We start from the raw sequence: 26,958 nt of genomic DNA, 5'->3' as shown, positions 1-26,958 counted from the left end.
ATTAAACATGTGTGGAAATATGGCCAGAAAGGTTCAGTAAATGTTTTTCACTGCATATGAATATAATTCATGCAGTTAAACCAGCATTACTTCGTGTTGTCTTTCTTTTTTTCTTAAAAGAAAAGATGCAGAACAACTTTTAACAGTATGCGAGATTTGAAGCATGCATGTGTAATGCACACTAAACAGGAAGAAGATTTGTATAAATGTTTTTCCTTCCTGAATGTAATCTAAGGTTATTCTTTATTAGTAATGATGTAAAATAACACCGTACTTTGTTTGTTGCAGTCGTTTACATTCCAGTATGCAAATTTTGCAACTGTGAAAATCTGATTGCGATAATACGTAAGTACCGAAAATACATATAATTCCCTACTACAGATATGCAATTTAAATCCATTAAAACTTCTACATTATAACTTTTGAAATCTTCTGTACATTATGAAAGTGTTATAGTACGCAAAACTAATAAATGAAAGAAATCATATCCTGTAAATTGCATACATATACACACACACACACACACACACACACACACACACACACACACACACACACACACACACACACACACACACACACACACATAGAATAAAGTATCTGAGATCAATGTATGGCCTCATTAGTTGAATGCTTAGACGTTTAACTAATTATCTATACCTTTTGTGACATATTATTTACATGCAAAGTGATGTACAACTTTGATTAAAAAAATGTATCTAGCGTTTGTAACTGAAAGACTCCACTATAATTATATACCCAGTGCAAAAGAGCTTAACAGAAAAAATAAAATAGCCTGCCACTCAGAAAAGTGAGGATGGTTGAAGCTATAGCATTAGTCTCATACACCAAACTGGCAATTACTTATTGGGAAGAGAAGATTTTTTGCTTTCTTTTATAATTCTTGCAGGCAGTAGAAAAATGCATGCAACATCAGCTCTTGGCATAAACAGCAGTCAGGTAGCTGCACATGAACATACCTGTCACCCACAGTTCCCTACACTCAGTGGATTCTATCTTATTTATTCACATCATTCTGCATGCCTTCCACCAATACAATCACTTGATTTTGAGAGCTATCAGACACTTTGTATTTGTCACAAGAAAACCAGACAATCATGAATTGGCCTGGTATTACAACACAGAATTATTAGATTTATTTAAGTAACAGTGGTATTTTATGTAAGATTTTGTGGACTGTAAACAGCAGGAGAGCCAGTTTGAAAAGATTACTTCACATAAATTCCATTTAATTTGGAAGCTCTTCTGCGGAGTGTGAAACATTTATACAAAGTCAGTCACAAGCTAAGCACGAGGGAGAATCATGAATATGTTATAAGGCTGCTGGAAAAACAAGAAAGCCAGATGAGTAAGAGGAAATTCACCCTGATATCAATATTGAAGGCCCTGTATGTGAAGGACAAAACTCAGCTGTACCCTCACTGGATGCATAATAAATTATGTCCAACATTCAGCATTTCACACACACAGTCTGTTTAAAGAGCTGCTGAAGAATCTACACAGCCAACCGACATCAACCTGTTTGTTACCTAAAGGATTTTTTGTGCTTAAGAAGTTTTCCGTGGTGGTGCTTCTCGTAGAATTTTCACTAAATTCCATTTCAGGTTACTTTAGAAAAAGCTAACCTTCAAAACAAAGCTCTGTGCTGTTAGTAGAGGCAGTGAAAGATAGCTTTTTAACTGGTATTTATTTGCATTTTCAAAGGAGCACCCCAAATATACATCAGATTTGGAAAGGAAAAGAAATCAGTCTTTGACCTTCAAGAATGAATTTGCAAGAGCTGGTAACAGTAGAGGTCCCTTGAGATCAGGTTTAGTGGTTCGCTTCTTGCAAGATGATAGCCTTGCTTTCTGGTCATACCACTACTTGATATGCATAAGAACTGTTCAGTCCTTTCACCATTAGAATGTGAGACCTAGCAAATGACTTGAAGTACTATTGTTTACAGAGCTTTTTTATTCCTAGACTACAAGGTAGTATGAAAGAAGATTTTCTCAGCATATAAGGTCTGTTATATGTACAGAAGACTAAATGGTAAACACACACACACACACACATACACACACATATATGTATGTATATACATATATATGTGTGTGTGTGTGTGTGTGTGTGTGTGTGTGTGTGTGTGTGTGTGTGTGTGTGTGTGTGTGTGTGTGTGTGTGTGTGTGTGTAAGAATTTATAATCAATAATTACTGGTAAAACAAAGAGCAAACTCACCCTCAATTACCATTAATCACCACTAAAATCATTGCAGAAGAGAAATCACAAATGTAAACTGATTCATTATTCTGTCCCCACAATTAAATATACTCAGTCTGGGTTTGCTCAAATTTGAAAAAAGGGCAAAAATCTTTGTATGATGTAATGATGAACTTTGACTGCTATACAATTCAACAAGTTGTACAAGTGATAGAAAACGCTTTTGTTTCACCGTGCAATAAAATGAGTGCAGCAATTATTCATATGGCACATCTATATATATATATATATATATATATATATTTATATGTATATATATATATATATATATATATATATATATACGTGTGTGTGTGTGTGTGCATATGCACAATGGAAATTTTAAACAAGAGATATGGATGCAATGACAGACATACATACACATTACTTACACTGCTCATCCAACATACAATATGATCACTAAACTGTGGCAATTAAGCTATGAACATTTTTAACAAGTGTGTTATAACAATGAGAGGCTTGAAAAACATAAATATCTTCATAGCAGTGCAAGATATCTGCTCAGATAAGGTGAGTTGTTTTCAGAATCAATGTGCTTCAATTTAAAGAACCAGGAGCACCCTTCACCTCTTACATGCATACACACACACACACACACACACACACACACACACACACACACACACACACACACACACACACACACACACACACATACACACACGTGGTTATCTGCATACAGCTATATCTATATATCTATACATATATATATATATATATATATATATATATATCTATATATATATAGATATATATATATATATATATATATATATATATATATATATATGTATATATATATATATATATATATATATATATATATATATATATATGGGTCCACTTTTAAATGCCGAAATCTCAAATTAAAAAAAAAACGAACCCAAAACATTGAGATTTCGGTATCTCGACATTTAAAAGTCGGGGGGGGACAGACACCTAAAATAAATTGTTTGCAGGGGACAAGCCCCCCTGCACCCCCCACATCCCCTCTACTTAAATATACCAACTACGAGATCACACTACAGTGAAGAGAATGGTAATGCTCCTGTTGCACCTACCGTTCTCTTCACTGTATCACGATATCGGAGTTGATATATTTAAGTAGGGAGGGTGTGAGGGGGTGCAGGGGGGCAAGGCCCCCCTGCAAACACTTTATTTTAGTTCATTTGTGTTTTTTTTTTCACTTTTAAATGTTGAGATACCGAAATCTCTGTGTTTTGGGTTTGTTTTTTTTAAAACTCGAGATTTCGGCAATTAAAAGTGGACCCATATATATATATATATATATATATATATATATATATATATATATATATATATATATGTATACACACACACACACACACACACACACACAAATATATATATAGATATATATTAATTTATATATATGGTTTACTATTAAATGTCTAAAGTGCCTGTGCTCAACTGGCATGTGGTCGAAAGGCACTTTCCAAATGGGCAGAATGTCAAACCAAAATACATCGACTACACTACAGTGAATGGGTAGTGTAGTTCGAGTATCTGAGTTCAGAATTGTGAATGGAGATCGCGATTCATTGAGGAACAGGTAATTAACTGATTTCCTCACTGTAGTGCAATCTCAGAGTTGGTATATTTAATTTGCAGGGTGTGGGGGGTGCATGGGGGGAGCGTAGCCACCCCCTGCAAAAATAGTACAATTTACGAATATTGACTGTACAGTGTAATGGTGCGTTAAGTTGCATAGCATGGGTGACTGATATCACCTCCTGCTATGTCAAATACATTAAACTACGGATGTCGATGTATTCATTTTCACCATGGCTGCTGTTTCAAAGTTCCGACTCCAGCATTTCAGGACAACCATTGTGACTGGTTGACGAATGCAGTTTCAGTTAATTACCTGTTCCTCATATATATAGATATATATATATATATATATATATATAAAGTCACAAACAAAAAAATTCAGCACTCACAATTTTCATTATTTTCAGCTTATAAACAGGCCCCATAGAATGGTGTCCACAGAAAATAAAGAACGAGTGAAGCTCAGATAATCCCAAATACTGGATTTTATTCCATAACAAACTCAGCAGTCTGTAACAAATGTTACAGGCCTGATAGTCTGGCTGTAACAAACTCTGCAATAGTCCAAGGTGATAGTCTGGTTGTAACAAACTCTGCAGCTCAGCAGGCTCTAACAAATTCAGCAGGCCTAGCAGTCTGGCTGTTACAAGCTCTGCAATAATCCAAAATAATGTTCTGGTAGTAACAAGCTCTACAATCCAAAGTGGTAGTCTGGCTACAACATGTATAAATATATATATATATATATATATATATATATATATATATATATATATATATATATATATCAAATATAAAACTAGCGGCTTCCAACAAAGTAAACACCTCTCGGTTCAAAAATAAGGAAAATAAACAATTACTAAGTAAGTAGACTGAGAGGTGACCACGGAACCTTTCAAACGCCAGATTATTCTTCTCTTCAGTCGATTATACTAATTAAGTTGGAAAATAAAATGGAATATTTATTAGGGAATGCTACAGGTAAGCGCTTTCACAAACCCAACCTCAGAAGGTTATTATGCAACAATAGAGCTAAAGCTACCAGAAGCCCATTTTATGGGACTTATCCTTGTGGTGGATGCAATTATTGTGATTCTATTGAAACAGGTGATAATTTTATACATCCAGACACTGGTCAAAGCTATAGGTTTCATGTTTCAGCGGATTGTAGTACCTGCCATATAGTATATTTGGCTATTTGCCAGGAGTGCCAATGTATTTATATTGGCAAAACTGATAGGTCTTTTCGCACTAGAATACATGAACATTATATGCTATCAGGATCCAACATTTAACAAATGCCTTAGCTAAGCATGTTGCATCCATGGGGCAGGATCATATTTTTACCTTTATGGCTATAGATTACATTAAACCATCCATTATAGAAGGTAACGTACGTAATCATACCGAAACCAAAGAGATTAATTGGATTATGAAAATGAGGGCAGATAAGGGTAAAGGGTTAAATGAACGTGCTTCTATTAAACCCATATTAAAAACTAGACGCCTCATGGCCAAATAATCTCATACGTTTTTTAAGATAATGATTATTAGGTACTTATAGTTTTCTCAACTACTGCTCGCTGTTATAAAGAACAATCTATTATGTCTGCGAGCATTAATACATGTTGTATAAGTAGAGTCTTAGGGACAGTATTGCTGATATTCAGATTAGGTGGCCATATAGTCTTTGATTATCACTTGTCAGCATTTTTAGATTTTGGTTGAATATCAATCTATTTATCTCTGAAATGTTGCATAAAGTGCTAAATATTTATTGCACTGAAGCCTTATTTGTTAGTATGTGTATATGCATCAACACAATGTGATTATAATGAGTGCGCATTATATACATATATATTTTTTATTATTATTACTTTGAATTTGTTTAGTGTCTTTGTATTTATAGCGCTTGAAAGGATTTTATATTTATACATACATAACAAGGTAAGAGTTTACTTTATTGTAGTTACTCAAGTTAATAGGTTTAATAGAAATAATTTATTTTTGTTATATATTTTTAATAGTATTTTTTAATATAATCTTATAATAATCAAATAATGTCTATTCGTAGACTAAATTTGTTATGATATTTTTGCGTTTGTAGTATGGCAGCATACTTCTAGGGTTAAATATTTGTGCTTAAATACGGACCTGATTGCATATTTGTTATAGTTAAATTTTATGCATGATAAGTGACAATATCATTATTTAGCCTGTGTAAAGTTAGTTATGTCCACGGCATCTATATGTCAAAGTTATTGGACTATGTAATGTGTTATTATTATAGGCATAGATATTATTAAAGCATAAAATGTGAAATACAGTTTATTTTATAAAGACATAGGCCAGGATTCACAAAGCCTCCGTGTAAGAGTTATAACTCTTACATGGAGGCTGCAGTTAAACGGAGTGATGTCAGCATGCTTTGCATATTCATGAGAGCATGCTGAATCACACCTAAGTCTAACACGGTCCATGTAAGACAGTAGGGGGCGTGTCCGTAGGCCGAGCCCTGCAAGCAGACACGCCCCCAGAAGTGTAAAAGTGCCCAAAGTAAACACCCACAACAGAGTCCACGGAAATGTGAATAAACACAACACAACACATGCCCCCACAGACTATGAACATCAAATATATAAATGAACATGTTATATTTTTTTTTAAATTGTAAAGATGTTTAACCGTTGAGTGTGCTCGTTTGCGCGGGCGTGCCCGTAGTGCAGCTACAGTTAGCAGTCAGTGGGAAAGCATATAAGAACTAAATATGCAAAATAAGCCACGAAGCAATAGTGTAGCGGTAGAGATGTTGGCTGAAGAGCAGGCATTCATGGTTCGAGTCCCCACAACACCAATTTTTTTTTTTTTTGCAAAATAAGCAGGAAACAAGTCCCTGACAAATATGTACACATAAAACCACAATTTATGTAAAATGTAATGAAATAGCCCATTTATATTGAAGAAATGTGAGGTAACAAAAGAAGAAAAAATGCCAGATGTGCTCATAGCTGAGCTACAGTTTAACAGAGTGAGTGCATCTGCCCGTAGATGAGCAGTGGTTTAACTGGTGCAAAATGAGTGCCCGTAGCTGAGCAGTGGTCTAACACACTAAATCTATGTGCCCCTAACTGAGCTGAGCGTAATATTCATGCCGATAGCCAAATGAGGCTTAAAGCAGCGTACCCCATTTGCGCGGAGCTGCGCATCGCGCAAACAAGCTAACCGACAGACAACGTTGAGCAAGCCGTATCAAAACTGCCTTTACACAGACACACCCATCAACATGTCTAGACAGTCATGAAAAATAAAAAGCAGTGGCCAGGTTTGAACCCAGCATACTATACACCATAGTCAATGTACCAAACCACTAAGCCATGACAGCAGTACCTAAAAATGCAATAATAGCTAATATATAGGAATGAATACAAACTGGAGCATGACAATGCAGGTTTACTGAAGTTGATACAATTCCAAAATGGCCAATCACAGATATGTGCGGGAAAAACGGACTATATAAGCCCCATAGGCGGGAATACACAGCATAAACGATTGTAGAACTGACCTGCAGGCAGAATGACAGGAGTAGGAGAGGGTAGTTGCTTTCGAGCACAGAGGTGGGGTGTTGAGGAGTCCAGGTACATGGTCTGGCTCCTAGTCCATAATCATGAGGCCCAACTCATGCAGGGCCAGGTCCTCTGGGGAGCATACAGGGCCGAGGCGTGGGACCGGTTGGCTCATGATCTCACCAGTGCCACAGGGATTCCAAGGACTGGTGAGCAGGTCCGTCACCACCATGCGGACCTGAAGAGACGCAAGCAGGACCAACTGAACCTTTGGATCCAGGAGGCCCAGCAAACACCCAACACCCCACTACTGAGTAAGTAACATTTAATTATGTATGTAAGAAATTAAACTAGCTGATATTATGGAGATGTGTATTCCAATATTACTTCATTTATATTACAGCTGCAGGTGTCCGTTCTGCGAACCACAGAGCCTATGGCGATAGGCTGGTGCGGTTGCGCCACCAGGCAGGTCAGTAATCCACTACCAGTAACTGTAAAGAAATATAAAAGTATGACAGTCAGCAAAAGAGTGCAGTGTAGTCAGTAAGGAATAAAATCTGCAAGTAACAGTGTGAAAGTGTATGCAAGTATTGCTTGATTACAAAAGTGTGTTTCAGCCTGTAAGTTAAACCAAAAATGAAACTGTCTGACATATATTCTGAAATAAAAATGCCCTACCTGTAAGAAAATAGTACACAACCTGCAGCAGGCTGAAAAGTATAGCTGCAGAAGATGATGAAATCACATGTGTGAAATATATCCCTGTGGAAATACTGAAACATGACAGAAGTGAGACTGCTGGAAAGGATTGTAATAACTACAGGTAAAACATGTCAATAAAGCCTAGAAGTAAGTACCATCCTGAATAGTAAAATGAAAGCAAGTGAGAGAGTGTGAGAAAGTGTCATGAATCCAGCAATACAGTAGTAATAACCCCTGAATAAAGTATACTGCAGTCAAGACAGAATGAAATGCATGTGAGATTCAAAACCAAACAGCAAAATCTGTTCAAAGTGTTGCTGCATCTGGAATGTGTATCCCAAAATCTGGATATGTTGCTCTCAGTCTGCAATATGCAGATAGGATGATTGTCTGATATACCAAACATCCACACTTGTCTACAGCTATATAAAGCAAATGTAGCAGGATGATGTAGCTGAACAAAGCTAGATATGAATGTGTATGAAGAACCATAAAATGTATATTGATGTTGCAGTAACAGTCCTATCACCAAGTTGAAATAGTTATCATATAGGAAACTGTAGTCAGAACAGTAGTGTGTATATAACTGTAGCTATTAGAAATGTACAGCATATGTATTGTTATTCAAGGTGTTAATATTACTTTCTTTACCCCACCCTATAACCACATATAACCCATTCCACGTGAAAATGGTATGTGCAATCACAATTAACACCCCTGGACGTTTGTCCTGTTGGGTCATATATATTTGCATGTCCGTTGATGCATCTGCCCTGTTCATACATCCACACCTGATGGCCTGTTGCCATCAATTAACCCTGCATGTTGTTGGACTGTGTATTTCTGTTCAAATTATGCATGTGTTATGCACGCTGTTCAATGGTGTGAATATCTGGGTGTTTGGTTAATGGGAATACTAATGCATGCTGTTACAACTAATTGTGAATGGTATTATATGTCACTAACCCAAACTGTCATGACATAATGCAAAACATAGGACGACAGGGAAGGCGGGTTCCAGCGGACCCACCTCTCCCACCTCAGCTGGCGAGTGCACCTGGCACTAGTGCCGAGTCCGGACCCTCCTCCGGTGGCCCTGTGCCACCTGCGGGTGGAAGCACTGCAGGGGATGGGGCTCGCCCCCCCTCTGCAAGTGTGGCCAGAGGAGAACCACCACTCACCCTCCGTAGCGTCCGGACTGTGGTGCGTAGGGAGATTCGGGACTCTGTTCTCGAGCCCCTACGCCAGCTCGAGGCACGGGTGGCACAACTAACGGGCATGCCTGTTGCCCCGCCTACACAGCCCCCAGCACAGCCCCATCCTGGGCAGTGAAGGAACAGTGGCAACTGCCTATGGGTGGGGATATCAGTTCCACTGTTGCCATCTGTGGGCTCATGGGCTCTGGATATCCAAACCTCCGTCCCCATCAATTGTGTAACCCCCCCCACACGTGTCATACACCGCCCCTGTATGCGTCTTGTTTGTCTTGTCTGTTTACCTACCCAACCTACCTCCCCAGCTGTACCGACTTCCTTCACCTGACATACCACTCTCACCTGAAAAAAAAAAAAAGGGCACTCTGTACCCACAAAAAATTACGCCCCATACATAGCTGCCCATTCCGCACACATGTCTGCTGGACATGGAACCTATCAATTACAATTGGCTGTACAACAAGTATTATTGTTGTCCTGACACCTCTCTCAGGGGTGGAAGGTTTCAAATGTCACACCAAATTACATACATATGCACAGCTGTTGCTGATGAAGAAATGGGCAGCTATGGGCCTTACCTACATCCCTCCTGCACATCCCAAGCTTGTTTCCCTACTGTCTTACCCTCTTTGTGACCCCTTTTTCACCACTTTCCTGTCTCCCCATTTTCTTTTCTTTCAAAGAAAATAGCACGGGTGTGCAAGAGTAAGCACGTTTAAGCGGTTGTAAGCGGGTGTGCGCTTGTGTGCACGGAGCTAAACGCCAGTGCGCATGCGTGAGCTCCGCGCAAACCAGCGCTAACCCGGTTACAACTGCTTAAAAGTGCCTTAGTCACTTTGATTGACAGGTCTTGTAGTCAGTTCAGAAGCAAAATAAAATCCCACTGGCAGTCCCGAACCCAGGACCTTGGAAACAGTAGTCTGCATGACTTACCACTAAGCCATGAATCTTATACAAGAACATTGTGCTAAAATAAATATATCATGTAATAGTAGGAATGAATGTAAAGGGAATATAGATGTGTAGTACACAAAGCATGCCATTTAGAATTACTATCAAAACTAGTGGATTTCCATAATAGTAGTGTGTGAACAGAAACAGCCATGCTAGTTGGTAGCTAGTAGGTAATAATGTCACTATAGCACCTTGCAAGCCACACACATACTCACAGCAGGATAATCACTGCCCATACCCCACAACCTCTTACAGGAACACATCTGGACCAAGTAATAAAATATGTGGAGCAAAGGCCCAAAACCAGGGACACATTACAAATAATGTTACAACAAATGCAGACAGTTCAGAGAGTAACAGGGTCTGCATTTTGTGGGATGTTTGGAAGGGTATGAAGTCTGAAACTTGAATGTTTGTCACCATATTCTGACTTGAGCCCAGAGTGATTTGCCAGAAAAAGGTGTGCATGAGATATTGACCAAAATATGAGGCAGAAATGTGGACAACCTGCAAATATCTGTACACATGAGAGGTCTGACACCACCATATTTGAATAGTTAAGAGCCTAGACATAGCAACAGTGAATGACTTACAGGGATGCCCCACAGACTCCATGTGAAATGTACAAACAGTAGGCAGAAAGGTGTAACAACACATGCAATGGTAACTATGGAGTCCTGAAAGTATTCACCACTTGCATGGCAGAATAAGTGTAGTAATACATATGCTCATGCTAACCCACAGTCACAACTGCAGCATACCAGACATTTTAATGGGTGTACCCCACTGATATGTACCATTCCATGAGGCAGATAACAGATGAACCTGAAAGTCTCTGGGGCCTGCTCAGCAGCATACTCAAATACCCTAATAGATGTCAAGGCCCACACCATGGCCAGACCACACTGCATGCTGTAACACCCTAGCAGATATAGCAAGCATTCCAAGGTGTGAATGTACATGGAAAATAGGAAAGCTACAGCAGCACACTACAGTCAGGACACCTAGCAGGCATACAAGTAGTGACTGTAAAGGGCAAATATTGAAGCCTTAGCAACAAAGTGCAAGCAAAAGTGAAAGGAAAGCACACACACACACATTAACAGTAGTAGTAGTTGTAGGTGTCAGTGTACATACACAGTTAGTACAGGAAACTGGAGAAATGAATGGAGGAATGTTAATCTACAACACACCTGGAAATATGAGAGAGATACCAACCTTTACACTCACAGAACATTGTCCACAGCATAACAGCATGGTCCCTGCCCTTAAAATCTGAAAGGGCTACGCCTATCTCACATACCTTTTATAGCACTGTTCTGAAATCACAGTGAGAACTGCAATCAGTACACAACTGGCTGCATGCAATTAGCAAATGCTGGCTAACAATTGGTGCAGAGGCCATCACATGGGCATATGCAGATACCTACAAAGTATGCTGTACTCCCAGTCCACACATGCAATACTTTCATTGCACCCTGAGAAGGACGTGAGAGACAGACAGACAGAGAGAGAGAGAGAGACAGAGACAGAGAAAATTGCAATTAAGCAGACACAAACAAATTGTTCAGCAACAGCCACCTGAAAGCTGACAACTGGGAAGTGGAGCAGCAGGACAGAGAACCAGACGGCAACACAAGCAGCTGTGACAAACACAGGTAATGTAAAGTAATACTATAAAGGTCTACATACTGTGAACCCTCCATATGTGTCATTGGTCTGTATCCATATGTATATGAAGATGTGTAAAGGGCAGGGGACATACAGCAACTATCAGTGAAGGCTGTACATACATTTGTATGTGAGAGCATCTATGTGCACATATCAATGTTGGTTGATTGTAGGTTGTAGTGCCATGTACAAAGTAGGTTTCACAGTTATGTATGTTTAGCAGTATGTTAGTGTGTGTATACAGTATGGTAGACAAACATGTTGATATACCTGTCTATCATATGGATACGTATGTATGTCAACATATGTATGTGTATATATATATATATATATATATATATATATATATATATATATATATATATATATGCATATATGTATACATACATAGAGAGAGAGATGTAGGAATACATAGACAGATGTAGATAGAATATTGTACAAACATATATATGTAATGCACACATACAGATATAGATATATGTAGATACATATACATAGACAGACTGATCTGACTATCTACAGGTATGACTGTATATGACGACCTTCAACACACCCTGTCCCACCCCTCTGTCACTCTCACCCCTCTGTGCCCCCTCCACATCTATAGCAATATATGTACATCAATATATATATGTGTATATGTATACAGACATATATATATATATATATATATATATATATATATATATATATATATATATATATATATATATATATATATATATATATATATATAGAGAGAGAGAGAGAGAGATGTATATAAATTCTGAGTGAGGCACATGTGTACAGATGTATTGCAACAGGTGCCTGGTGACAAAGGCATGGAGTGAACACCAGTGTGAAAACCGAGTACCATACCACATTCCAAATCACCTACACCAGTAACCACCAGATATGTGATTGGCTGCCCACCACTGCATGTGTCAGGGGTGAACAGGGTCATAAATGTGTACAATAGTGGCCCCAATGATATTCACAGTGGCACACTATCCCTGGAATACCTGCACATGGTATGTGTCAGCGAACATGGTGTGTCAGCTATGGACATGTAGGTCGGTGTACCCCTCCACACCACATAATGGATGCCATGGTATGGACCTCACATGACAGCTACAGATATGGAGAAGGACACAGTGACATGTACAACACTGTGACAATGCACTCAAACACATTACCAATGCACAGTGACTGACAACACCACAGAGTACACATATACTACCCACATTTACATATGTAAGTCACACCCATGACAGATGTCCAACAACCATAGTAACACCTCACACCATCCACAACCTAAATGACTGCTGTGTGTCGTCCGTGCCACTGCAATAGAGTGCACATGTGGAGGTAAAAGTTCCTACCCACAGATAAGACATACCCTGCAATAAACCACACAGTGTTAAGAAGCAAGACTCCCCATGAGTACATGTCACACATACCCCTGCTGAATGTTAGTCAGATAGGTAATATGCCATATGAGTCACCCTGTGTAACTGTGTGACAGCAGCAGGTACCATCACACCACATGTGTCACAATGGTCAGGGTAGCAGAACAGTACGCTGCTGTAGTCCCAGGGCAATAGCATATTGTATAGTATTGTATTGTAATGTAATGTATTGTGTTGTATTGTATTGGTATGTTGAGGTGCCTCCTTCGTGGAGTGGAACCACTGCTGCTGTGCGCCAGTGTACAGGTACATATCCTGTAGTCAGGCTAGTGTTACATAGCACTTCTATATGTGTGTTTAGCTCCTGTCAGAGTTTATGTAGCATGCAACTGGGGATACCATCAGGTCCCATTCATGTTGTGTATTCTGCTGTCCTGAGGGTGGCTCTCACCTGGACATCTGTGATGACAGGGAGGTTACAGTCAGCTGGGATAACTATGTCTTATTTTGGGGAGAGGGCGGGTGACACCTGCACTGAACCTGTCTGCCACAATGTTGTCAATATCTGTGGTGTCAGTGAAATATTTGTTGTTGTGTACTAACTATGGGCATAGAGGATGGATCCTGACCAGGTTGCTAACATAACTGAAGAAGGCCTTCTGGTTATCTGTAGTGTCCCTCTTGATTTCCCTCTCAAAGTTGCCCATGGATGTTTGTATGATGGAAAATAGATCCTTACTAGTGCTGCTCAGACATGCCCTCCCTTTATGGAATTATGCTCTGTCTTGCAGTAGCTTCCATCTTCTGTAATACAATCTGTCTATGGCTGGGGTCCACCAGACAGGATGCTGTCCCTTTGTGGAGAGTGTCTTGGTCATATATGGGATTGCATGATCCATGCATTCTCGGAGATGTCTGTAGAAAGCAATTGTGTAGGGGTCAGCATTGTGGGTTGTATCTGCCACTGGCCCAGTGGGCTGAAAGGATACCATGTCACTGTTACAAAGTGTAAAGTTTGCATCTGTAATGTTATTCACTATAGTCGTTTGTGCTGGTGGTGGAGGTGGGATATGTATATCCAGGGCAATCAGTGTGTGGTCAGCTCACAGTAGTTGATGATGTAGGCCATACAGTACCTAGATACAAACCCCAGAGTGAGGAGGTGCTCTTGACCTGAATCAGTGTTCTGACTGCTGGGGTTTGGTAGTATGTCGTATGGAGTGTGCCAGGTACTGTTGCACAGTTGCTGGCTGAGCACTGATACCTGGCCATTTACATGTGTATCCACCAATAGACAGACAGATGCTATATATGTGAGATATGTTGTATCATAACAGTCGAGTAGCATGTGTAGTATGTGTGCCAAATTCTGCTGACATATATTGCTGATATCAGGTTATTTTCTTTCTCAGGTACATGGCCCACCCGTGGAATCCCACTTACTCCACAGCTGAGGATGAGGAGATACACCAGAGCCTGGTGCGGGATTATGCAATACTCTTTACCGCACCAGCCAGAATCAGCAGGAGAGGGCTGCACTGTGGCAAGACCTTGTCCGTCGGGTAAATGACATAGGCACGCATAATAGGACATATGAGCAGGTACGACATCACTGCAGTGATTTAATCAGACATGTCCATCAGCTTGCATCGGATATCCACAGGCAACAGGTCGCCACAGGTGGTGGGGTGGCTACACATCCCCACTCACCAGACTGGAGGGACTACTCATGAGTGTAGTGGCTCCAGTCCGCCAGCAACAACAACAGCAGCAGACATGCATTATGATGGAGGCTGGAGCCACGCAGCAGCAAGACAGTGAACATGCAGGTAATATGCCATATGTATAGTTGACTGTTGTGTACACTGGTAGTTAATGCATGTGTGAGGTGTGTCCTTGGTTTGTAGCTGTCACCATAGTATTTAATGTGCAAGTGTGATATCCTCAATATTAGCAGCTGACCTGTGAAAGGCGACTGTTGTACTACTGACCTGTATCATACTCAGTAACAATGGCACAGTTGTGCCCACTGACATTAGTTTCTTCACGTCTGCAGGTCCCTCTGGTATAACAGCAATGCAGCCTATCCATGCTGGTGAGTGTGTATTAACAATTCCTGTAATAGTTTTGATAGTAATAGTACTATTTGGCTCACTTAGTAGTGCTCTTTGTATGCATGTAGGTGTGTCTGTGTCTGTGTGTTGATATCACACATACTGAGTACTGTACAATTGTGTGAAACTGTGTGCATGTGTGCATGTGTGCATGTGTGCACCTGTGCATGTGTGCATGTGTGCACATGTGCATGTGTGCATGTGTGCACGTGTGCATGTGTACATGTGTGCACCTGTGCACATGTGCAGGTGTGCATGTGTGCACGTGTGCATGTGTGCACATGTGCATGTGTGCATGTGTGTACCTGTGCATGTGTACATGTGTGCATGTGTACATGTGTGCACCTGTGCATGTGTGCACCTGTGCATGTGTGCATGTGTGCATGTGTGCATGTGTACATGTGTGCATGTGTGCATGTGTGCATGTGTGCACCTGTGCATGTGTGCATGTGTGCACCTGTGCATGTGTGCACCTGTGCATGTGTGCATGTGTGCATGTGTGCATCACTGGTAATGTGTAGACATTGTAAACTGTGTTTCCTGTTTCCCTCCCACAGGTTCTGGTGCTGCTCTGGTGTCATGTAGCAGGGAACCTGAATCAGGTGCCGTGGGTACTGATAATGATGACATCTGTGTAATGGCACAGGAAGGTATGCCAGGGTCCGCCATTGGTCAGCCGATTGACAGTACACAGCTGTCGACCCCATCAATGCGCACAGTTATCCTGCCAATACACCCTTTGTCACCAATGTCCCTAGGTGATGGACAGCATACAGTGGGCATTGACCAGGGTAATGTGGTATCTGTGGCACATGCCTCCCCACACAGCAGCCATGGGCATGGCCCAGAGATGGTACCACACAGACAGATGTCCAGGGGTTCTCGTGGGAGCATCCGTGGGCGTACTGCCCCTGTCAGACGTGCCCACAGAGGTCTTACAACCTCAGCTATGTTTCGGGCTGTCATGCAGGCACAGTCACGTATGGAACGGTACACCAGACAGGGTCTGAGGGAGCTGACAGCATGTCGCACAGCCATGACTGACAGTATGCGTGACATTGCGGCTGCCATCCGTGATTTCACCGATGTCATAGACAGACGTTGTGGGGACATATTAGACCGGTTCCACAACTACATGTCCATGAGCCAGGGCGATGGTGGGCGGTTGAGGCATCGACGTGGCTGTATGCCAGCAACAGCAGCAGCTGGCAGTCGTCGCGGATGACAACAGGGCCGCGGCCACCCCTGTAGTGCCAGCAGCAGCCCCAGCAATGCTGGGTCTGTGCTGTCATCAGACCGCCCCAGGAGACCACGTGCACGTGGCTCTGGCCAGGCCCGACAGGGATCTGTGTCCAGTCAACGAACACCTGCTTCTGATGACAGTACCCAGTCTGGGTTGGTACTGGATATGGTCCGTAGCACCCCTGCAAGGCACAGGTACCGTGTCCATGGCCAGAGACACTGATCTGTATGACCTGGCAGGTACAGTCTGTGGCTGTCCACAAACACCAGTATATGGCAGCCATGAGGTGGAACTGTGTGCATCCATACACACATGCAAATTGACAACACCTAGGGCTACCGCATACACGCACACACTGCATCAACATTGCCCCACCTTCTACTGCTGTCCCTCACCAACACACATACACATACATGTCAATCGGTGGTATCGGTGGCTGACTCAGGCATACCAAGTTCACACCCTGTGCATATGATGAAACTGTGCCACCTCCTGCAATCTGTAACAACTGTGCAGGTACAGGTTAACATGTTGCTGATGCACAGGGTGACCACATAGATGTGTAGTAATAGTATCATGTTGTTAACAGTACTGTGTGCTGAATTAATTGTGGGTATATCACAGCATGCCTGATGCAGTAAGTGTGTGATTGTCATGTACTGTTGTCTACACCCATGGTAATTACCATAGTGTATCATCTGCACATGTTGGCATACTGGTGGTAATGATGTCAACAGAAGGCTACATACATAGGTAGCACAGGGATAAGGTAATGAATGTAGTAATATGCAATGATGGACATGTAAATTGCAAGTGGCATGTTGCCCACACTGGACTCTGCAATGCAGATGTTTGAGGATGTTGATATGTGTGCAGTACTACACGACTGGTACAGGACACACAGGAGCACCCTAGCACTGCATGCTCACATCTCATACCATGCTAGACAGCCCCAACACACAAAACTAACTGTCACAGGAGGGAGAGTCCCCATATATGTCAGGGATACTGTGGTGGCAGGCCAGGTAGCATACATCCTACTAAGTATGGAACCACTGAGTGAAGGCTCAGTGTCTGTTATTTGACATGTGTATTACTGCAGGTATGAGCACATGGGTTTCCATCCAGTTATTGTACATCCTGACAGTACATGGTCTGTACACTTGTGTGCGCTGAGACTGGACCCTAGCCATCTGACCCGTGTATTTCCATGTACATGTGCATAGTGCCTGCATATTTGCAGTGTTACCTACTGGAAGTGGTACAGCTTGTTTGTTGTACAATGGACTACATGCAGCCCTGTTTACTGTAGCTTTGTTTGCATGCATGTTTGCTTGCAATTACCCTGGAATACTGATCACACCTGCAATGCATAGTTATAGAGCTTCTGTGGACTCCTAGTGCCATCTGCATAGCTTACTATATGTATGTCCATGTCCCACTTGACAGGATGTCACTGTTTGTCCTGTTCACATGTACATTGCCTGTGACACAGTGCATATGACTTACCTGGCATGTGTCCACGTGAGCAGTCATATATGCTACTGCTAACTAATCACAGGCACTACACCTTCACATATTCATCTTCTGTTGAACTACCTGCTTCGCTAGGGATGGCCTGCACCTGTCACCCCTGGGCTTTCAGATATTGGCAAAGGCTCTTGCTACCCCCATAGTGCCTATGTTAGGCAAGGCTCAAATGACAAACCCACCTTCATAGGTATCACAAGGGATAAGAAACTAAGAGTAATGCTACCCAACGCCAGAAGTCTAAACCTCCAGATGCATGCACCAAACTCTCCTTGGCATGGAGAACATCGATATCTGTGCAGTAACAGATGCCTGGTTCAGGGCTACTGAGAGCACACCAGCACTACCAGGTTTAACCTGGTTGATTTCTTTGAAACAGTCACCAAGGCCATTGACGAGGGGAAGGTGGTTCACACAGCCTACCTGGACCTCGCAAAGCCTTCACAACAATACCCCACTTGGGCATTCTAGAGAAGCTCACCAGCTTAAATATAAGCCCCTATGTCACTAGATGGATTGCACAGTGGCTCAAGGACAGAACCCACATGGTTAGAATTGCTGGAGCCATGCCAGACTCCAAACCAGTTACGAGTTGTGTCCCACAAGGCTCAGTCCTGGGACCTCTCTTGTTTGGTATATATTTATTGGAGGTACAGGCCAACACGGACGGACTGTGGCTGACCAAATATGCAGATGACTGCAAACTGGCCACCATAATCGACTCTCCAGCCGACACAAGCATCTTCCAAAGGGGCATCATAGAAACAGACAACTTGTGCCAGAGCCATGGCCTTCAGCTGAACAGTGTTTAGAAAGGGAAATGTGCATCCTGTAGTCTGTTCTCCTAGTTGCCAAAAGGGACATTTCCCTCACACACAATTGCACACACACTAACCCCCCTCAGCCAAACACACACACTTGCCATTTGCAGGATTCAAATCCCTATCCAACTATGTTATGACACTAAAGACGGACACATTAGCAGAGTGTGCTATTCACATTACTGGGAGGTTTCCCTTCTCCTGCTATACTTATAGAGTGCTGACATCATCAGTGTTTAGAAAGGGGAATGTGCATCCTGTAGTCTGTTCTCCTAGTTGCCAAAAGGGACATTTCTCTCACACACAATTGCACACACACTAACCCCCTCAGCCAAACACACACTTGCCATTTGCAGGATTCAAACCCCTATCTAACTATGTTATGACACTTGAGATGGACGCATTAGCAGAGTGTGCTATTCGCATTACTGGGAGGTTTCCTTCTCCTGCTATACTTATAGAGTGCTGACATCATCGGTGTTTAGAAAGGGGAATGTGCATCCTGTAGTCTGTTCTCCTAGTTGCCAAAAGGGACATTTCCTCACACAAAATTGCACACTAACCCCCTCAGACAAACACACACACTTGCCATTTGCAGGATTCAAACCCCTACCTAACTATGTTATGACACTTGAGATGGACGCATTAGCAGAGCGCGCTATTCGCATTACTGGGAGGTTTCCCTTCTCCTGCTATACTTATAGAGTGCTGACATCATCGGTGTTTAGAAAGGGGAATGTGCATCCTGTAGTCTGTTCTCCTAGTTGCCAAAAGGGACATTTCCCTCACACACACACTAATCCCCTCAGACAAACACACACACTTGCCATTTGCAGGATTCAAACCCCTACCTAACTATGTTATGACACTTGAGATGGACGCATTAGCAGAGCACGCTATTCACATTACTGGGAGGTTTCCCTTCTCCTGCTATACTTATAGAGTGCTGACATCATCTGTGTTTAGAAAGGGGAATGTGCATCCTGTAGTGTGTTTTCCCAGTTGCCAAAAGGGACATTTCTCTCCCACAGACTTACACACACACCAACCCCACTCACACACACACACACTGAGCATTTGCAGGATTCAAACCCCTACCTAACTATGTTATGACACTTGTGACGGACACATTAGCAGAGCACGCTATTCGCATTACTGGGAGGTTTCTTTTCTCCTGCTGTACTTATAGGGTGCTGACATCATCGGTGTTTAGAAAGGGGAATGTGCATCCTGTGGGGAGGCAGACGCCAAGCACACTCTGGCTAAGCTGTCATTCCCTAGGGCAAACAGCCTAGTGTTGACCTCTACACCCATATGTTTAATTGTCAAATGCACATTATTTGTTGCTGATAGACTGTTTGCACATCTTTATTGCCATAGCATTCCCTGTTTGTATGAACAACTTGTGCATCTGTGGAAGATGTTTGCATATGGGAGGGATCCACTATATCACGTATGTCTCTGTAGTCATTTAACTGTGTGCACTGGGCAGACTGCTGTAATGTGGTTGGTTCCTGGAATAACACGTAAAAATACCAGATATGTGTGTCCAACTGCTAAACTGAGATTTGGCCTAAGTGTGTGAGCATGCCCAGTTCAGCCTTCCCATGGCATGTTGTCTGACATATGTCTCATTTATCAAAGTGTGTGAGCATGCCCAGTGTGAGCATTCCATATGTTGAACTCTGCAGCCCACCACATTTGTGGATGAGTGTGAACTTCAACAAATATCACCCGCTTATGGTTGTGTGTTGTGTGTCATGTTGTGTAGTTACTGTACAACTGCTTTGTGTGTGAACACAACAGGATTATACTGTGCCTGCAGTGTTTGCATGGGATACTTTGCATACAGTTGTCAACATCCTTTCACACTGACCTAACACTGTAGTACTGTATAGTGTACTGGTAGTACTTTGACTGTGGTGGACAGTATCCTGGGCTTTAGTGCTATCACTGCTTTACATTTCGATAGTGAGCACAACAGCCTGGTTAGGGGCCAGTTGTGTACATCTGACCATGTTGCATTCTGTTCAGATATGAACTACTTAAACCAGGCTTGTCCAACATTGGTAGTGTATTCCACAACATAAGTGTACATTTGCAAACACTAGCGATGTGCCCTAGTCCATGTCTAATGCTAGTTGGAGAGTGTGTTTGTCCTTCAACACACATTGTAAGTGGAGTTTGCCATGACATATGTCATGGTTAGTATACTGTGCCTCTGTCTACCTGTGACATGACAGTGATACCCAGGATAAAGCTACCATCTCCCATCCACTCATCAAGATTCCTATTGAGGAAAATTGATAAGTGACTCTATGGGTAGCCTGTACTGGGAGTTCACTCATGGGTGGGGTGGCTTCTGTGTTATGGATCATGCAGTACAGCTTGTCCTATGTAAGTCAGTGCTGGGGTTCAGGTCTCTCATGTGCATAGCTCACTGCCATTCAGATTGTACAAGGTGCAGCATGTTTATTGATACCAGCAACACAGGCAACACATGGCATCTGTGCAAGCTCTTTGATACTCCTGGTGAGGTACTGTTGGGGACTTTACGGTTGATGGAGGTGTCTGCTGAGGTACATCCCACAGGGGCTATTGTAGTCAATTGTACCGCTGATGGAGGATGACTGCAGAGCCACAATGACCTCCCCTTATCTAGATCTGACAACCTTCATGATTAGGTGGGTATATGGTATGTTTCTGTAAACACTACAGCACATGTTTGTCCAATGCAGGATATCTATCACCTTGTGTCCCCAGGTCTCTCATTACATGTTAACTACATAATGGGTTAACACCTATGTGGTAATTGGTGGGCACTTACTGTATATCCACGGGGTTGACTATACACTTTTCTGCAATTAGCTTGCTGACATGGCTATGGCACCAGTTGTCTGTTTCTATGTGGCCCTTTTGTGGGATGCTTGTGTCAGCTGGTGGATCATATATGGTGAGCAGTTTGTAGTCCTCTGCAAACATGTTCAGACACAGTCCTTCCATGTTTGCCTGTACCTATGGGACATATATACCAGACGAGGGAGATCCCAGGACCAAGCCTTGTGGGATGCCAGTTATATCTGGTTTGTAGTCTGACATGGCTGCAGCATGTCTGACCATGTCTGTTCTGTCCTTGGTCTGGTTTGCAACCCCTCTACTGACATAGGGGTTTATATTTAAGCTGGTGAGCTTATCTATAATGAACACGTAGGGTATTGTATAGAAGCCTTTGCAAGGTCCAGCTACGCTGTGTGGACCACATTGCCCTCATCAATGACCTTAATGACTGTTTCAATTGAGTCAAACATGTTTAGGGGCAGGATCTGCACTTAAGAAAGCCACACTGGGTAGGGTCCGGTGTCAGTAGGTCCCCAATATCTTTATGTCTGTGGTACATGCTGATCCTTTCCATAGCTGTGCAGACCGAGCTTCTCAGGATTCTGGGGTAGTAGTTTTCAGTATCCATTCAGGCAACACCTTTGTTGAGAAGGACCACTGTTGTTGTACACTGCTCTTTGGGTACATATTCTGTGGTAAGGCTGACATTGAGCAGTAGTGTGATTTGGCATTCCATTCATCTTGGAGTCCATGTTGCACTCAGCCCAGGACACCATCTCATACCATTGCTGCTGTGTGTTTTGCTTTGTAGATGCTGGCTGTTACCTCAGCATCTGCAATGTCAGGGGCCAGCAGTCTGCTGGGATAGATATTCTGCATTCTGGGGGTTGCACTGCACCTGTCAGGATGTATGTTGGCAATATGTGTGTGTGTTTGTGATATTTGTGTGATTCAGAGCATATCTGTGAATTCCCAACATGGTTCCTACCATCAGTTGTGAAAGCCTTGGGATTATCCTTAGTGTCCTGTACAATTTGTATCTTCATAGGTTCATAGGTTCATACTAGGCTATCCACCCTAGGGCATTTGTTAGCCTAGCCAGAGTGTGTGTGGCTTTGCCACCCCTTGCTATGTGAATATTATGGCCATTTATGATTTGCTTTGCTGTGCCTCTGTCTGGACATGACACAGTGAAGACCCCCAGTGTAACTCTACAATCATCCATCCACTTGGCAAGATTCCTGTTGAAGAGTGTCAGTGAGGGGCTCTGCCTAACATGGAGTGGGATTCTGGTCCAGGGTGTGGGGAGCCTCTGGATTATGTATCTGTCCCCCAGCACATCCTATTTCATTATTTGTTGAGGTTGACATCTCTCACTCTCACAGCTCCGATGGCTTTGAGTTTTCTGGGGTGGAGCATGTCCATTACTCCTGTGTTGGGCATGGCCTTCTACAACAGGCATGCAATGCCTCTGTGTAGGCAGTATGTGACTGCATTCAGCTGGGGTGTCTACAGCCAGGCAGCATATGACATGTATTTGAGACCCTTTATCCTCTTGGTGAGGTACCTTTGAGGTCTTTCTAACTGCTGCAGGTGTCAGGTAAGGTACATCCCATATGAGGCATTGTACTAGATTATGGGTGTGATAAGAGAACAGTATAGGGGCACAATGACCTCTGTTGACGTAGATGTGAATCCTTTCCTGATACGGTGTCAAATGTAGACAGTCTTCCTAGCCACATTGGCAATGTGAGTGTCACATAACAGGTTACTGTCCACTTGTGTCCCTAGGTCCCTGATTACTCCTTCCATACATAATGGTTTACCACCTATGTGGTAATTTGTGGTACCTTGTTTGGTATTTGGTGGGACATTCATACTGTCCAGTGTCTTCAGGACGGCTGGGTGGGGTTCCTGTGTGTGAGAGTGTGGTCTGTAGCATGCTACAGACTGTACAGCAGTCTTGCCTACAGTTAGTTGCACATGGGTGGACTCCAATGCCTTGTGCATTGTCAGTTACCTGGACGTATGGGTGTCTGTGCTGAATATGGATACTCACCCTCCTTTTATGTTTTGTTCCAGGTTTTGGGGCCATGACACATGATATGTGGTATAACCTGGTAGTGCTGGTGTGCTGTCAGGAGGCTTGCAGCAGGTTTCTGTCACTGCACAGACATCGATGTTCTCCATACTGGGGATGGCCTTGGGAGCATGCATATTGGGGTTTACACATCTGGCATTGGTCAGCATTACCCTTATGTTTCTTTCCACTTATGTTTTCTAGGGTGGTGGGTTAGTCTTTTCAGCCTTGCCTACAAAAGGCTCTATGGAGGTGGCAAAGGCCTTATCCAATATCCAGACGCCCAGGGGTAACAGGTGCAAGCCATCCCAAGAACAGCTGCGTGGCTTGTCAAGCATGACATCCCAAGCAGACAGACATTGATCCCCTTGGAATGACACCAGTAAGTGTGCCACTTGCTATGACTGATCATTCCGTGTTTGTACTGTGGCATTATTCTTGGTAAGGGTAGGATGCTGCAAACGGTGAGTGTCATACTGGCCTGGACTACATAATCAGAGAGCTCATCTATGTCTCTTTTCATGTAGTCTAGGGAGGTACATCTCAGGTCATTCACACCAGCATGGACTATGACTGCATCATATTTCTACTTGCTTTGGAGTGACCTGCATACTTCTGTTATGTGGTGTATTGTGGCAGCCTACAGGCAGCTTACTGTACCCTTTCCCTTGTTCAGTCTGGTGTGCGGACAGCAGTGTGTCTGACTATGGAGTCACCTATTACAACTGTATCAGGCATGTTGTTTCTCCTTCTGGCCTGTGACTGTTTGGCACACCAGCTTTGTGTACTATGTGTTGCATGTGCTATGTTTGGAGGTTGTTTGATTGGGTGTCTGCTTTAGAGGCCTCTGTTGGTGTGCTGTGTTTGTAATTTGTGCCTCCGGGAATGTTTTTCTGTGTTTATGTGTTTGGTTTGCAGTTGTGATAGGTCTATGTGGGACTGTGTTTGTGGTGTGTGTGGTTACCTTCTCCTCCTGACTAGTTTTGGGAGTACTGAGTTGAGGGAGCTGAGCCTCCAGTTTGGATAGATGGTTGCATCTCTCACATATATTTGTATTTCTTGGGTGGAGTTGGGGGTTGTCTGTGTACTTGGGGCAGGTGTAACATTGCCTCAGGATTCACAGATTCAACTTGTTGTGGCTGGCCTTAGTGGATTGTATGTGTGGACATATTTTATTGCCATACTACTGATCAGTGATTACTTCATTGTTTATGTTTGCTCTATCATGTAGTAGCTTCCTCATTCTCTTGCATGGTTTGGTTATGGCTGGTGTCCACCATGCCAGATGCCTGCGTGTATGGCATTGTGTCTTGTTTTAATTTAGGATTGCATAATCCAAGCATTCCTGGCAGTGTTCATGGAATGGCTGTATTACAGGTTCTGAGGTGTGGCCCATATTTTGCACCTGCACAGGACCTTTAATGGATTCCACATCAGTTTGGAGGAGTGCAAATATTGCTTTACACATGTTTTCCACTGTGGTTTTCTGGCCAGGGACTGTGGTCAGGATTTGTATATCCAGTGTGATTACTCTATGGTCTGGTTTTACCAGTGAGCAATACACTTCTCGTCTTGCCATCCAGTACCCATGTTGCTGATTATCACATCCAGTATGCTTACCCCTCTTGTGGGAGTGGTACATTGTTCCTGGGCCTTTTGGTTTATGGATTCTATGAACTTTTGTCCTACACTGTTGGAGCTAGTATAATGCTCCCAGTCTATGTCTGGGTATTTTCAGTCACCCAATATAATGTGGTTTGGAGGACTTGATATATTCATGTATTCCAGCATAGGCCAGGTGCAGTTCCTGGTGTTGGGACAGTAGTCTGTAGCAGGCTATAAACTGGGGGCAGTTTTAGCCACTGTTACTTGACCATGGCTAGTCCATGCTGCTTCTTGTTGTGGTACCAACATGGGGTGTGGTTATCCTTGACAATTCTTGCTAGTCACCCTCCTTTGTAGCTTGTTCCATGTTTTGAGTCTGTACAGCACAGTATGAGGTGTAACCTGGTAGTGTTAGGGTGCTGTTGTGAGCCTTGACTCAGTTTTCTGTTACAGCACAGATATCAACATTCTCCATACTGGGTGAGTTTAGACTGCATGCATCTTGCTGTTTCGACTTATCCCTTATCTTATTCTTATCCCTTCTGATACCTATGGAGATAGGTTTGTGTTTTGAGCCTTACCTATTCAGGGCACACTGTGGGTAACAACAGCCTTTGCCAGTATCCATACGGCCTGCACTGATAGGTGCACGCCAGTCCTAGCAGGTGGAGCATCATGTCATGCTCAGCATGTCATCCCAGACTGGCACACATTGGATCCCCTTTGACTAACTGCAATACTTCAGTCAATTATTGCACTTGATCATCTCATTGTCATATTGTGGCATGATGCTTGGTGAGGGTAGGATGTTAGTCAGGGTCCTCAGGTGTGCATATAGTACATGGTGTTACATTACTTAACACATGGCATTCATGCCTCAGGTGGTGCTGCAGGGCTGCCTCTGTCGGATGCACATATTACACTTCCCTGTACATGTTTGTGAGCAGGTCATGTCATTGTAGGCATCCATGTTATTATTTGAGTGAGTCAGAGGGGTATCATTCCCAGGGTTCCTACTGAGCCAGTGTATGTGCTATGCGTTGCCTCTTTGCCAAGGCCAGGGCATACTGGGCACGCCTCCTTCTGCCTACTGGGGCAGGCTCAGGTTGTTCCTCCTCCGAGTCATGCTCTGCCTGTGATGGCCTTGGCAATGGTGGGGGCTGTTTGGCCCGCCCTATGCTGGTCCTGCTGCAGCTGTTTTCGCAAGATCATATTATGTAGCATAGCACATACCATGACAATTTGGGTACATGTAGTTGGTGTGTACTGCAAGGCTCCACCAGATGTGTCCAGACACCGGAACCGTGACTTGAGCAGCCCAAACACACGCTCTATTACATTACGTGTTTGTGCGTGTGCCTCATTATGGCGTT

The sequence above is a fragment of the Protopterus annectens genome, chromosome 10.part0 (genome assembly GCF_019279795.1).
Source record: "Protopterus annectens isolate FY-2018-M chromosome 10.part0, PAN1.0, whole genome shotgun sequence".
Classification (NCBI taxonomy): domain Eukaryota; kingdom Metazoa; phylum Chordata; order Ceratodontiformes; family Protopteridae; genus Protopterus; species Protopterus annectens.
The sequence above is the reverse complement of the archived record's forward strand: the minus strand, read 5'-3'. Positions refer to the sequence as shown.